The following is a 16199-nucleotide window of genomic DNA, read 5'->3' as shown; positions in this document are numbered from 1 at the left end:
AATGTGTTTTCGCTAAAGAGACATGTCTCATAGCAACAAAACATGCCACATCCGGCGACGCTAGCAAGGGGGCAGAGTCAGCCGCGTCACAGGACGTGACGTTTATTTCTGGTAAAAACCACCCAGCACATACACGTCATCGAATGAACTATGTGTTAGTGTAGTGCCGTCCTATCATAGCGGACGCTGGTAAAGGGCGGAGTCAACCTAGTACACCCACGTCACAGGACGTGACGTCTGTTTCCGGTAAGGTCCGCCCCTCACCTCCACATCATCGGATGGAGCGTGTGTTGCCATGGTAACATTAGATAACATTAGATAACAACATCTTGTTAGTATTAAATCAGTCCGCTTACCCCGCGCCCTCGGGCATAGCAAGCGTTGCTACAGTAACAAAAGGGCGTCTGGCTAGTAGGCGTATGTCACACATAACAAACCAAGTTAATTTATGTTGTAGAGGCATAGTCACAGGGCCAGTCAATGTGGCGACAGCACTCATAGCCAGACAGCCTTAATTCACATGTTTACAGAGACCCGATACCCGTTTATTTATGGGCAAGTGACATGATTCATCCACTTAGCTGGCAGCTCATATTCAGAGTGACAAGGGACATATAACTATAAAAGTCGGGCTATCCACCCCTATAACATAGCACCATACTTAGATCTGGTCCGCCTTTATCAATGGTTGCTCTCTGGCACTGGGAGGGTCAGTTCTGATATAGTCCTGGTATGTGTAGAGCTTCCTCCACATGCTGGGACCTGGGCTGGCCTCTATCCACAATTGCCTCTTTTGCAACATAGAAGCGGTTATATATACAGGTTACAGGTATGTGTGCTCCATTATGGTTCTGCTTTTAACTTTATCTAGGAGGCCGCATGGCACATGAAATACAGAATATAGAGTAGGACCCACCTATTGAGATTTGCCGTGACGTTGGCAGGGGTGGCTCAAAGAATTGATCAATTATTTGCTAAAAATCTCATTTATATTACAGTACAGTTGGAATAAATCTGTGAATTTGCACTTTTTATATGATGCATGCCATTTTCAGATCGTGCTGGCTCCCCTCTCTCTCTGTTTGGTTGTAGTTATGCTACAAATGTCTGGTGGCTGGTCACCACCATGCTATGCACCCCTGATCTTGGTTTGCAATATATTCCTCCTGTTGGTAGCTGTACACATTCAGTTGCCTCACCCTTTCCACAGGCATTGCTAATTAAGCACCATACTTAGATCTGGTCCGCCTTTATCAATGGTTGCTCTCTGGCACTGGGAGGGTCAGTTCTAATATAGTCCTGGTATGTGTAGAGCTTGCTCCACATGCTGGGACCTGGGCTGGCCTCTATCCACAATTGCCTCTTTTGCAACATAGAAGCGGTTATATATACAGGTTACAGGTATGTGTGCTCCATTATGGTTCTGCTTTTAACTTTATCTAGGAGGCCGCATGGCACATGAAATACAGAATATAGAGTAGGACCCCCCCTATTGAGATTTGCCGTGACGTTGGCAGGGGTGGCTCAAAGAATTGATCAATTATTTGCTAAAAATCTCATTTATATTACAGTACAGTTGGAATAAATCTGTGAATTTGCACTTTTTATATGATGCATGCCATTTTCAGATCGTGCTGGCTCCCCTCTCTCCCTATAACATGTGCAGCCATACAACCAATTTATCCAAGCTCTAGTAACACCCAAAGCAATTATACGGACTAAAGCACAAGATAATCACTAAAAACCTCACCCCTTTCCAAAGTTGAATAAACCAATCACAACACCGCATGCCAGGCTTCAAGCCAATGCCCAAAACCCGTTCCACATATCAAGATCATGTTTATATTGCAACAGAGATAACCCAGTTTTAAGCTAAGCCACATCTATCTGAAAGTGAGACATGCAGGCGCATGGAAAATCACCACATCAACCATTAGCAACAACTCATATATAATGAGAACCAAGAGGAACAGAGTCTTTAAATTCGCTTAATAAGAAGCCCATACAAGCAACATTATGTGAATATAAGATATTTTATTGTATTAAAGTGCTGTTGGGTACAAAAATATATAAATACATGTGAACCAAGGGAGCGGTGCTGAAGGGGAAAGAACCCCACGTGTCCCAGAGAGGAAGGAGGAAAAATCCTCAGCAAAGATCTGTAGAAGGTTTATGAGGGGTGGCTAATAGCTAAGAGTAAAACTGCAGCACAAATAATGGGAACGAGTATACAGTCTGTGCAGGTGTTTCCCTAAATACAAGCAGCACAACTTGGTTCTCATTATATATGAGTTGTTGCTAATGGTTGATGTGGTAATTTTCCATGCGCCTGCATGTCTCAATTACTGTTCCTGTGGTTTATCACAGTATTTTTGCAGGATCTAATGGATCTCAAGGCCCGCGAGAAAACGTGGGAGACACAATTGGACCGAGTGTTTGAAACTGAAGGGGATGAGTTACATAACCTGAGTTCCAGGACTGTCCTGGATCGCATGGGCAGTCTTAAAACAATGCTCAATAGGAAAACGCGCCTGTGGTGGAATGTGGCGTTTATGAAAAGATATGTAGAACGGGGTTTGGTACCGAGGGGGCTGAGGGTCAGGGTTTTTCCTTCCTTTGTGGTCTTGGAGGAATCCTTCAAGAAGAGGTGGGAGGAGGCTGCTGCTAATTGCTCCAACACCTTCATGAAGCTCCTCATTGAGATGAACGAGAAAAGCATTCATGATTTAGAAATAGAGATATCTGACGCTCAGGCCCAACTATCCTCGGAGTTAACCCCAGATGAATTGATAAAATTTAATGAGTCACTGGATAGGGATTTCTCCAAGTGGGAGAGGGAGATATTGAGCATTAAGACCAAGAAATATCAGCGGGACGTTACAGATTATAGGAATGGCCAGGTCTTCCGATGGCGGGGGGCCTCCCAGAGCAAGAAGAAACACCTTGCCTCATCTATGTCTGTCTCAGCATCATCGGTTTCCTCATTGGAGGAAGAATCAACATCAGAAAGGGCTAGGAGTATGAGACCGAACACAAGAGCAATAACAACACGGAATAAGAATACTCCGGCCCTGGGTGGTGGTCGCGGAACTCCTCTTCCGACTCAAAGGAAGGGTGGCGATACTAATTTGGAGGTGATTAATTTATCTCAGCACCGGCTTACTGCAACTCAGCTGGAGGTTCTTAAGCTGGGATTGACTTTTGTTCCGCAGTCTAATTTTAGTGTCTTCACAGTGATTAAGGACCTCCATCTGTTCCTTCGGAAGTTGGTGCTGCATAAGTTACACTCCAGGAAGGGATCAGGAGAACCATCTATATCAGCTATGGAAGAGGAAGCTCTGGCGGCACTCGAGGAGTTGGAGGAGGAGTCTGCGGGCCACCCACCAGGTAATTTCCCTCATGGAGTGATGCCAAGGTCAACTACGTTCCCCACTTTGTCACTATGCCCTCCGATTCAGATCTTTGGAGACCTGGTTACCAGGGATATCCAGGAGCTCTCCCGGAGAGGTGGTACCAACAACCTCTCATTAAAACAGGAGAGAGCCCTAAGAGAAATACAGGCTCTGAAAGGAGTGGTTATAAAACCTGCAGATAAGGGGGGGAACGTGGTAATTTGGCCGGTGGAACTTTATGAAAGGGAGGCATGGTGGCAGCTTAAAGATCGGGAGGCCTACACGCCCCTTCACTCCAACCCAGTGAAGTCCTATACACACGATCTGGAGCAGATACTGTTTAGTGCTTTTGAGGCAGGGATCATTCCCAAGAAGGTGTATGAGGGCCTCCTAGTTAGATCGCCAGTGGTGCCAACCTTTTACCTCCTCCCAAAGATCCATAAAAACCCCAAAGTACCCCCGGGGCGTCCTATTGTCTCGGGCATAGGAGGGCTATGTGACGTCACGTGCAAGTTCATTGAACATTATCTGCTCCCATTAGTTGAGATGTTGCCCTCCTATGTGTGAGACACTTCTGACGTCCTGAGGCGTTTGGAGGGTTTGGTCTTAGAGGAGGAGGTATCACTGGCAACACTGGACGTGGAGGCCCTCTACTCCAGTATAGGCCGTCAGGAGGGACTTAAAGCTGTACGATTTTTTCTGGATGCCAGTAGTCTTGATGGGTCCTTATCTTTATTAATTATGGAATTGTTGGAGTTTGTGTTGACGCACAATTTCTTCGTGTTTCGGGACCGGTTCTTCCTCCAGCGGCGCGGCACTGCGATGGGGGCGGCCTGCGCGCCGTCCTACGCAAACCTCTTTCTCGGATTAAGAGCAAAACGTATTTGTTCCTCTATGAATAGTTTTCAAGCTAAAGATCTGACTAATCGTTTTTTGAATAGAGGCTATAGTAAGAGATGCATAAAACGGGGCTATAGAAGGGCACTCAAAACCCCGAGGGAGAAATTACTCTACCCCCAACCAACAGAAACTCAGACAGAACAACCTGTCAGACTTATTACCACTTATAACAGCTGGTGGTATGATCTGCATTCAATTCTTCAGAAACATTGGAGTGTTCTGATGGTTGATCCAATTTTGAGAAAATGTTTACCTGATCGCCCTCTGATTACAGCACGACGGTCAAAAAACTTGAAAGACCTTTTGGTCCAAAGCTGTTACCAAAACTATCAAAAGAAGCCCCAAATGCAACTCTCCCCTGGGTTTTTCCCTTGTGGATTATGTAAGGGGTGCCTCAATATGGTCAAGTCGAAAACATTTTTTGGTCTGAAAAACTCAAAAGAGTATATCATCAGACCACACCTGACCTGTTCATCAAAAAATGTGGTTTATCAAGCGGAATGTTGATGTGGTAAATACTATGTTGGCCTTACTAGTCGAGAGTTAAAAATCCGGGTACGCGAGCATGTCCGAGACATAGAAAAGTCTAAAACAGCACAGGACACAGAACACCTCAAAACCCTGCCAAGGCACTATAAAGCATACCACGACTCCAACCCTACTTCTTTAAAAATTAAAGCCATTGATCAAGTAAAAATGAATTTGAGAGGTGGTGATCTGGGCACTGTCCTAAGCAAATTGGAAAGCAGGTGGATTTATACATTGGGTACGGTTGCTCCCGTAGGATTGAATGAGCACTTTGGATTCAGTTCTTTTTTGTAGGTTGTATGGGATTTAAGTGTAAGTTTTAATCCAATTTTATTATTTTAATTTGTTTATTTTGTGCAGGTTGGGTATGGAACTAGGAATCATTAAGTTGATTGACAATTGATGTTAATGCAATTGAAAAGATTAGTATTGACACTCTGTCCTTTTATTCAAAGATTTATAGATACCTGGTCCATCCACCCACATAATGATAAATTGGGATTGTGAGGAAGTAACCATACCTGAATAAAGAGAGTTCATGATGATAAATTGGGATTATGAGAAAGTAACCATACTTGAGCCAAGAGAACTCATGAAAAATTCTACATCAAGAACAGCATTCCTCTTGTATTGTATTGCATGAATCGGAGATACATGTAGGCATAGTAATATAAGTGAAATAATTGTTTCTAATTTATTGCGGTCTTATGTGAATATTAAGGTGGTGCGTGGAGTCTCGGCGGAGTCTGGATGCTCCTTCCTCACCCGGTCCTTAAGGACCGTGTGGGGGAGATGGCTCCGGAGTCCTCCGGAACCACCACGCCGTTGAACCTTATAGTAGCAGTGGGCCGTTGCAGCCATTTGGGGACGCTCAATATGGCTGCACTACCAACACTGCATAGGTTTAGAACTGTATTGTTGAACATTATCTATGACTAAGTGAAATATTATTGACACTTTCAGATAGATGTGGCTTAGCTTAAAACTGGGTTATCTCTGTTGCAATATAAACCTGATCTTGATATGTGGAACGGGTTTTGGGCATTGGCTTGAAGCCTGGCATGCGGTGTTGTGATTGATTTATTCAACTTTGGAAAGGGGTGAGGTTTTTAGTGATTATCTTGTGCTTTAGTCCGTATAATTGCTTTGGGTGTTACTAGACCTTGGATAAATTGGTTGTATGGCTGCACATGTTATAGGGGTGGATAGCCCGACTTTTATAGTTATATGCCCCTTGTCACTCTGAATATGAGCTGCCAGCTAAGTGGATGAATCATGTCACTTGCCCATAAATAAACGGGTATCGGGTCGCTGTAAACATGTGAATTAAGGCTGTCTGGCTATGAGTGCTGTCGCCACATTGACTGACCCTGTGACTATGCCTCTACAACATAAATTAACTTGGTTTGTTATGTGTGACATACGCCTACTAGCCAGACGCCCTTTTGTTACTGTAGCAACGCTTGCTATGCCCGAGGGCGCGGGGTAAGCGGACTGATTTAATACTAACAAGATGTTGTTATCTAATGTTATCTAATGTTACCATGGCAACACACGCTCCATCCGATGACGTGGAGGTGAGGGGCGGACCTTACCGGAAACAGACGTCACGTCCTGTGACGTGGGTGTACTAGGTTGACTCCGCCCTTTACCAGCGTCCGCTATGATAGGACGGCACTACACTAACACATAGTTCATTCGATGACGTGTATGTGCTGGGTGGTTTTTACCAGAAATAAACGTCACGTCCTGTGACGCGGCTGACTCTGCCCCCTTGCTAGCGTCGTCGGATGTGGCGTGTTTTGTTGCTATGAGACATGTCTCTTTAGCGAAAACACATTATGACGCGGCCGACTCGGCCCCCTTGTTAGCGTCATCGGACATGGCGTCCTTTGTTGCTAGGAGACATGCCTCATTGGCGAAAGCACATTATGCGATCACCGGCGTCCATGCTAATTAGTAGTTACGGGTGTTACTCACAGCTGTGTACATGCCAGAGTACAACTACGTCATTGATTGACACCTGACTCTTCCTATAGCAAGTCTTGATTCTGGTTGTGCAGACTTGCAGGAAGTCCATCCTCTCCCAATTAAGACTAATCCATTACACTATATATACCTGACCTGCACACAGTCCACCATACGTCCCCTGAAGAAGAGGTGAAACGCGCGTAGGGACTGGTGGTTGCCTGGACTTGCTGTGAAGTGGTTAGTAGTGTTCATTACTATAACTGTGGATAAATTGTAGGCTGTGGTTATGCCGTTTATAACTATTTATTGCCCTTAGCTATATGAGCAAGGCTTTGGTCATACCACAACGACTATATGGATATGACACATAGATAAGTGATCACAATTGGCAATGTGTGAGGTTGGGTACATTACCATTAAACAGTATCAATAGGAAATTTCAGTGTGTGTTTACGTATAATCCACTTTATTACATCCTTGATAGCCATGATTAAAACACTGTGATCCTTTTTATGTATTTCATGTTGTAAACTGTCCACAATTACTGTTATTGACCTATTCCAGCAGTTCAGTTAACCCCTTGAGGACTTACTTGCTGTATTAGTTTTAATGCAATTATAATAAAGATTATTTTTAATTAAAAAGATTCATACCACGTTTTCTTCGTGTATATATTTGTAAATATGTATGAGTGTATTTATGTACTCAAAGCTTTTTTCTTTTCCATCTTAGTGACTACGTGAACAAGGCTATTATTAGCCGAAACGTAGGAATTGGTCGCAATAAGCTTAATGATCTCTCCTATGTAAATAAATATTTTTCACTTGCAAAAAAACCATAGTGTGCAGTGTATCTATAATTAATATCATCCCAGTCATGACAGCGGTTATCCGGACCCCAGCCAGACCAGACCTGGCCGCATCACTGGGCCTGTCCTCAGAGGCGGAACCCCCGGCCCTGCAACCCCGGCTGCGGAGCAGTCAGTTCTTCAGTCTACAGCTACGGAAGTGGAGCCTAAAGATCCACCGGTTCCACTACCGCACGGCATCCCAATGGCTGTTGGGGCCACAAGAGTCCACCTAAAGCCAGAGCCAGTAAGGGGGCTGAAGCCGGACGTTAACGCCTCCGGCTGGGAACGACAACAGCGACAGATGACACTGGCGGTGACAACTCCAGACCAACGGCAGCGGGAGGGAGAAATAAAACCTGAGGAAAGCCACATTTCGTGTCCGAGGGCCACAGAGAAGGGGCCTCGTGCGGCGCTTCGACCCTAACAAGGGGTGGGGTTTCCTCTAGGATGCGAGTCTCCCCGATGAGGTCTTTGTAGCTCAAAGGGATGTCGAGCAGCATCTCCCAAGGGAACACCCGGGTCGAAATCTGGAGCCAGGGGAGGTAGTCACCGATACACGGCACTGGAGCCGAGGGCTGGTACGCCCTCGATGTGAACAGGCTCGCTGTGTGGTGAATGAGCAAGTTGTGCCAGCCGCTGCAGTCGACTACCAACCTCCCAGTGAGCGATACCAGTAATATTAATAATGCCAGTAAATTTACGATGCCATAGAACTGTTAGGTATCGGTGTTTTCGTTTATTGTTTTCCACAGTTTGTTATTTTTCATTTAGAAAATGTTAGAAAGTAAGTGTTTTAATTAACCAATTGCAAAGCAACGAAGAGGTTACCTGATTGATAACAAAATTCCTTTACAGTGTGTACACCCGGTAATGGACTCCGTTGATTTTATAGTTAGTAAAAATGGAGCACGGTCACAGGACTGGTGTGACCAACACAACCTTGTGTTTTCTATACAGTTGCACCTCCTGTGCCAACCAGAGTCATCTAAAGACCACACCCAGGACCTTAACCTGGTCACGGACCCGCAGGTAGGTTTCCAGGGGGTCAGGTTTGTTTGGGTGGTGGGTTATTGGGATCTGGGACATTGGGACTGGACTGTCGCAGGAACTGCTGCAACGGAGCAGGTTGAGTCTCCGTTATCACTAAAACCGGTAGCGTCCCATCGTTGGGAGATGAACTCTTTAAAGTTTTAGTAACGTTTAAGAAAAGTGCCTCCCCTGCGTGGTATGAAAATGCAAATAAAAATGTTAACTTGTTTTCTATCTTTTCTCCAGTTGAAAAAAACTAAAAAATTATAAACCTCTGGTGTCCTGTAGCTCGGGGACGAGCTACGTTTAACCAAGGGGGAATGTGATGCCCTGGCCTATCAGGTCGTCACAAGGTATTGTGCAATCTGCTCTTCTGCATGATATTCAATCCTCCTTGATTACAGATCCCTGACCTGTGGTGTTGCTAAGAATGAGCTAATTAAAATCCTAGGAACACTCTGCACCACACCCACCAGACACACCAGTGGACAGCCTGGAGGGAATAGGGCTGGCCACTTGGGGGGTTGGTAGGGGGAGGTCAGGAGTGTCAGGAGACAGTCAGTTAAGCAGTGACTCTAAGAGGAGAGGTCACAAGTCAGTTGTGCAGTGACTCTTGAGAAGAGAGGTCAGGGAGCTTGGCTCCTCAGTTACTAGGTGGAAGACATTGGTCTGGGCCTGGTAGGAGCTGAAACCCTGGACACAGAGGATCGTGACAAGGGGCACGGAACTGCTGAGGAGGGCAGCCGGCGGCCTTGTGCCATCTCCAGGCAGGGGCCAGGGCACGACGAGGTACATGGACTCTAGGCTGGGAAATAGCTTCAAGCGTCCTGGTAATTTACCCGACGAAGACGAAGTCTTCAATAATCATCCCCCACCTACTTCAAAATCGGGGTACTAGCGCAATGAGGGGGATAGGACTTTCCCAATACACAGTCCAGAAAATCCCGAGCGTGAACCCTGAGAGCAAGCTCACTCCGTGAGCCATACGGGTGAGCGGGACCCAAATAGTTTCAAACTACAGGGGCCAAACAGTAAAGAAGGTGCCAAGGGAAAGATCACAGCCTAACAAGCAACACCAACGGGCACGAGATCCAGGCGTGCTTCTTCCCTGCTGCAGCGGTGCTCAGAATTTCAGTTTACAAGTTGTCGGTGTCAGCATTATTGGACTGAGTGAGTACGCAGTGACCCTTTCCTCCCCAACGGTATCTCCTCACTACCATCACCGAGCCCCGGGGCATTCCTCCCTACCAACGGAGGGGTTAAACATCTTGCTGCCATCCCATCACCACCGGGCGCTCCCAACAGCAGTGGTGGTACTCCACCTTACCACACACTGTGGGTGGCGTCACGAACTTTAAACATACAATCCCCTGTAAATGCCCCATTTTTCTTTCGAGTGGCCACCCGACCCCTCCCAGGTCCGGAGACCCCTTGAGCCACCGCGGATCCGGATCCGAGCAGTTCTGGCTGCTGACGCTGGGGCGGCACACAGACACTGATTACTGCACCATTGCCCAGCCCTCCAGCAAACTAAACTGCTTTCTCTTACAGCTAAACATTTCACATTTTGACTTTAGATCCAGAGCACTTGCTGTAAATTTTTCTGCATCTCATTTCATATTTCTTTTAGGATAATTAAGTTACTGAGGTTTGTTTGCATGTCGTAGTTGTGTTTTTTGGCAACAATTTTCCTAGCAGAACACTTCTGGACAGACTCCTCCAAATAGTAGATTGTACAGCTGGTTGCTGCCAGCTCTGGGCTGAAGGCACTGGTGGATATCTTCCGCTTCCCTAGGGAGTATTGCAAGGTGTATCTTTCATTTGTTGAACTATTTCCTTGTCCAATCACTACATTTGAAGTTTTCAACATTACCGATTTGTTGGTGTCCTAAATGCTGAGAAATACAGGCAGATGCTTATCCATCTTGTAATACCACCAAAGAGACATCTAATTGTCACCAAATGTATTCTGCAGCAGGACAATATATATATATATTTTTCATTTTTTTTAACTTTTTATTTTGAATGGGGTGAATGGGGGGATGAGTTGAATTTTAAATTTTTTTATTTTCTCATATTTTTAAAAGCTTTTTTTATTTTACGTGGTTTTTTTTAATTGCCCCCCTAGGAGACTTTATTGATCAGCAGTCTGATTGCTTGGTCATTTCTGTTGATCTGAGCAGCATCGCTCTGATCAGCAGAAATGCAGTATTTCTGTAAGTGCCAAACCCTCTGTCGGCTCTAACAAAAAATATGTCATAATAGTGACAGGAGTCATCACATGACTTGTTGCTACCATGCCAACCATTGTTTCCTTGTGATCACGTCACATGGACGCCTCTGTTGGCGGCGGGAAACAGCGTGATCCCCGCTGCACCCATTTACATTGCGCTGTTACATCAAAGTAGCAAGGAGGCACAGGTGGATCGCAGATCCACCTGCGCCTGCGAGGCACACATGTCTGCTGTTTAGATTTTCTTTTTGTTCATTCACTTTGCATTTTCTTAATTGATAAAAATAAACTCTGAACATTTCTATTTTTGAAAGCATTCTTACTTTCCAGTATTTTATGTCTAAAACTTTTGCATAGTACTGTATACAGTATGTATGTCTGTGTGTATGTGGGTATATGTGTATGTGTCGCCCTGGGCAAGCCAGGGGACACAGGTCACAACACCACCACACCCCACACTCCAGGTAGGCACATCTGCTAACCAGAAATCCTTGTTGCCTTCCTCCAGGAGTCTGATGATGCACACCAGGGGGTGGGCCAGGCGGTTGGCTCCGCCCACCGAGGAGCTCACAACTCTGGAGGCGGGAAAACCAGGCAGTTAGCCCCGGGCAGGGGAAGAGTGAAGTCCAGTGAAGGGCTAGAGTAAACAACCAAGAAGTGAAAGTGGAGGAAAGAAAAGGAGTAAAGGAGGAAAGCAAGAAGTGGTGACAGAGCAGAGAGTGTGCAAAGCCTGAGAGCCCAGCTTTGTGTAGGGCTAGAACAGCAAGGTCAGCGACGGCGGTGACTGTTCGGAGGGGGACCGTTTGGAAGTTCCTGGAAGGACCCCGTTGGCTGTGTGCCCGGTGGTCTGGAGCAGTGTTCCGAAGGACAGTCAGCACCAGGGCAGGGGCCTCTCGGACCCCGGCAAGGCTAGGAGTCGCCAAATTTGCCGAATCCGTCAGTGAAGGGGACGTAGATCCCCCAGCAACCAAGTCCCGATTGACGGCAACAGCCCGACCATTACAGGGGAGACACCGCCACCGCCAGGGCACCAGTTTCCCCAGGGCCAGCGCCTGCGGGCAAAGTGTAGAGCTCCTCCGGCCCAGATTGCAGTCGGGGAGCGGGTAACCGGAGGGAATCCACCGCTACCATCAGTCAACACAGGTGCAAGGAAGAGAGACATCACCGTCACCTACCGGGAGTGCAGGTGCAGCCGTCTGTGGGACCGTCCTACCAGCCGTTTGGTTTACCGTACAAACTGTGTCCAAGTCTCAGGCTGAGTGAGTACCACAGTGCCGCAAGGCACAGCGCTGTCCCCGCGTCCCTGCGCCCTCCAGGCCCTACACTTTACATCTCTTCACTGGGTCCCGGGATCACCAACCCCTACCCACGGAGGGGCAACACAACACCTGGCTGCTCCGCATCACCATCCCCGGGACCCCCACACTGAGCAGCGGTGGTACAATCACCACAACCGTGGGTGGCGTCACGAACTATAACAATCCCCACACCCAACCAACAATCCCCTTTCACTCACGGGCGAGGAGTGTCGCTCGAGAAACCCTGGGATCCGGCCCACAGCTCGAGCCACCACTGAGCAGCTGCCGGACCCGAGCAGAAGGGGTGAGCGCGGTGTGCTGACACCCTCCTCCCCGCCCGCGACAACTTGGCGTCACGAACAGGATCTTACCGCTCTGCCGTCTGGTAGAGGTGCGCCTTGTTACCGCCGGAGGTATCCGGCAGAAAAATTTCAGAAGCCGCCATCTTTGGCGCGAAAAGTTCCCGCTCGAGCGTCTTCTCGAGCAGTAGAGGCGCGAAGGCCAAAACCCCGCCCCGAGAGAGGAGGGGCCGAAAAGAGCTAAGGGGGACGCGATGGCGGCTGGCCGCATGTAGCTGCGGCTATAAAGGCAGGGACGCCAGGACCCTGCAAGCATACCGTTCCTGGAAGAAAGAGAGAAAGTCACCATGTGGATGCCGTCCCGAAACACCGTGGCCCCCACGCCGGGAACCGCAGCGTGGGTGGAAATCCGGACCGCGCAGCTCCATCTAAGGCTGCAGGTCAAGATGCAGCTCCTCTTGGAGGAGTGGGAGACCGACATGGCGGACGTTATAGCCACCGTGCGGAGACGAGAGGAGGAAGCGGAGGAAGGGAGGGTGAGTGACCCACGCCCCTATGTCCCGGAGGGACCGGTCGCTGCGGCTGAGGGACCCGGTCCAAGCCCTCTCCCCCCGTTGCCTCCCTCGCCACCCGTCTCGGAGGCCGTGACCCCGCCACTAGGCCTGCTGCCACCACAACCGGTAGCGATACCCAGCCCGTCCGCCCCAGCGGACCGACCTGTAGCCGGAGCCCGTAACAAACCGAAGGCATTGCCTTGGAAGGCCCCGAAGATTGTGCCAGAGACAGTCCCCGAGCAGATTCCCGAGCCGGAGCAGATGACCCGCTCCGAGCCGAAGGCCCAACTGCGGAAAGCCCCTGTGCCCATCCCCCACACCTCGGCTGAGGTGGCGCCGGGTTGTTGCTGCAAGGCAGCGCCCAAGGCCATGACACCGCGGGATACGCTGCCCACCTTCCTGACAGTGGGTAACGTGCTGGATGTCCCGCGGGGCTCAACCCGTGCGCCGGAGCTGGCAGCAGCGCCATACTGGGACAGGGAGCCGACAAAGCTGGGCCTGGAGATCGCGGAGAGGGAGCGAAGGAAAGCCGAGCTGGTGGCCCGAGCTATTCGGGAAAAGGAGAACCTGCGGCAAGCGACCTTCCGTGTCCGGGGCCCGTTCTACGAGGGGCAGGTGCGGCGCTTTGATGTCCGCCGGGGCTACGGATTCATATACGAACCGGGCCTGGAGGCCGAGGTGTTTGTGGCCCGGCGGGACGTGAATGCCCATCTGCCCGAGGAGCATCCTGGCCGCAATTTATACCGGGAGACATGGTGCGGTATACCCGGCACTGCGGAGAGAGGGGGTGGTTTGCCCTGGATGTAAAGCTGAGGGGCAGCCCGGAGAGCAAGGTGAGCTCTGCATCCCCTCCCCCGGATGAAGCAGCAGCAGGACCGGAGTAGGGCAGCAGATGCCCGCAGCACCGTCCCCGTTGGGACCACCTGTCTGTTTGAAAAGTTTGAAAGTTTTGCCAATAATGAAAATGATCACACCGAAGAAGTAACCTGATTTGTTTGTTGATTTGCAACCGGCAGGAGCCGGCACCGTTGTCCCCGTGGGGACCGTTAAAAGTTAATGCATGGGAACTAGCCATGGACAAGCCCGTGAACTCTGCAGGGCAACCACAAACGTTAGTGGCTTGTAAATATGTTGGTTACCGTTACCGTTTCCGCAATGCCGCCTCCGGAGGGGCAGGTTGGAGGGAGGGCCCTGAGCAGAGCAGGCCAGGGCCCAGCCACCAAAGGAACCGGTGGCTACCATCTGGAGGGAAGGACAGATCCCGCTCGGGTACCGTGTGCTGGACTGTGGGTCAAGGGGTGCTGCCTGGGTTTTAGGGGCAGCATCAGGGCCAGGTTACTTGGGTGGGAGAGAGCGGAAACCGTGACCGTATACCGTTGAAACGTTAAAAGTAAAATGTGCCTCCCGACTTGGGAAGAGGTTTATTAAAAATGTTATGCATGTTGTTTAACCCTGTTATCCCTTTTACAGAAAAATAAAATCGGTGTAGGACAGCAGCCCGTGGACGGTCTGCATTTTGCTAAGGGGGAATGTGTCGCCCTGGGCAAGCCAGGGGACACAGGTCACAACACCACCACACCCCACACTCCAGGTAGGCACATCTGCTAACCAGAAATCCTTGTTGCCTTCCTCCAGGAGTCTGATGATGCACACCAGGGGGTGGGCCAGGCGGTTGGCTCCGCCCACCGAGGAGCTCACAACTCTGGAGGCGGGAAAACCAGGCAGTTAGCCCCGGGCAGGGGAAGAGTGAAGTCCAGTGAAGGGCTAGAGTAAACAACCAAGAAGTGAAAGTGGAGGAAAGAAAAGGAGTAAAGGAGGAAAGCAAGAAGTGGTGACAGAGCAGAGAGTGTGCAAAGCCTGAGAGCCCAGCTTTGTGTAGGGCTAGAACAGCAAGGTCAGCGACGGCGGTGACTGTTCGGAGGGGGACCGTTTGGAAGTTCCTGGAAGTACCCCGTTGGCTGTGTGCCCGGTGGTCTGGAGCAGTGTTCCGAAGGACAGTCAGCACCAGGGCAGGGGCCTCTCGGACCCCGGCAAGGCTAGGAGTCGCCAAATTTGCCGAATCCGTCAGTGAAGGGGACGTAGATCACCCAGCAACCAAGTCCCGATTGACGGCAACAGCCCGACCATTACAGGGGAGACACCGCCACCGCCAGGGCACCAGTTTCCCCAGGGCCAGCACCTGCGGGCAAAGTGTAGAGCTCCTCCGGCCCAGATTGCAGTCGGGGAGCGGGTAACCGGAGGGAATCCACCGCTACCATCAGTCAACACAGGTGCAAGGAAGAGAGACATCACCGTCACCTACCGGGAGTGCAGGTGCAGCCGTCTGTGGGACCGTCCTACCAGCCGTTTGGTTTACCGTACAAACTGTGTCCAAGTCTCAGGCTGAGTGAGTACCACAGTGCCGCAAGGCACAGCGCTGTCCCCGCGTCCCTGCGCCCTCCAGGCCCTACACTTTACATCTCTTCACTGGGTCCCGGGATCACCAACCCCTACCCACGGAGGGGCAACACAACACCTGGCTGCTCCGCATCACCATCCCCGGGACCCCCACACTGAGCAGCGGTGGTACAATCACCACAACCGTGGGTGGCGTCACGAACTATAACAATCCCCACACCCAACCAACAATCCCCTTTCACTCACGGGCGAGGAGTGTCGCTCGAGAAACCCTGGGATCCGGCCCACAGCTCGAGCCACCACTGAGCAGCTGCCGGACCCGAGCAGAAGGGGTGAGCGCGGTGTGCTGACACCCTCCTCCCCGCCCGCGACATGTACAGTAAATATATGGTGTTTAAAATGTGTGTAGCAAATATATTGTGTGAATACCGGCAATGCCAATACAATTAGCTGGGTGATATCATAACTTGCTTTGGCATCGCAACCTCCTTCAGTGCCATCACTGCCCTGACAGAGGAACAGCGCTTGGCAGCAGAGGAATATAACATTGAGGCAGAGCGTATATATCTGTGTAGCTTACGTGTGGTAGTGATATGTATCTGCTGTTCCTCACTAAACAGGTAACTTGTTAAAAATTTGGATCCCACCCTTCACGATAACAGATTTCATGTAGACAATAGATCAACCAGATCCCCCACCAATTGGCAAAAACACCATTCTGAAGTGCTGAACTCCGACATGAGCTGTC

The 16199-nt window shown here is 49.5% G+C and overlaps 1 protein-coding gene across 1 annotated transcript in view; it reads right to left on the bottom strand.

The window, feature by feature from the left end:
* LOC142258071 (carbohydrate sulfotransferase 8-like) overlaps positions 1-16199 on the bottom strand; it is a 53153-nt gene that overhangs the window by 36212 nt on the left and 742 nt on the right. The window lies entirely within an intron of this gene.

Source organism: Anomaloglossus baeobatrachus, chromosome 12 (genome assembly GCF_048569485.1).
Source record: "Anomaloglossus baeobatrachus isolate aAnoBae1 chromosome 12, aAnoBae1.hap1, whole genome shotgun sequence".
Taxonomy (NCBI): Eukaryota; Metazoa; Chordata; class Amphibia; order Anura; family Aromobatidae; genus Anomaloglossus; species Anomaloglossus baeobatrachus.
This window is presented reverse-complemented; position numbering and strand designations above follow the sequence as displayed.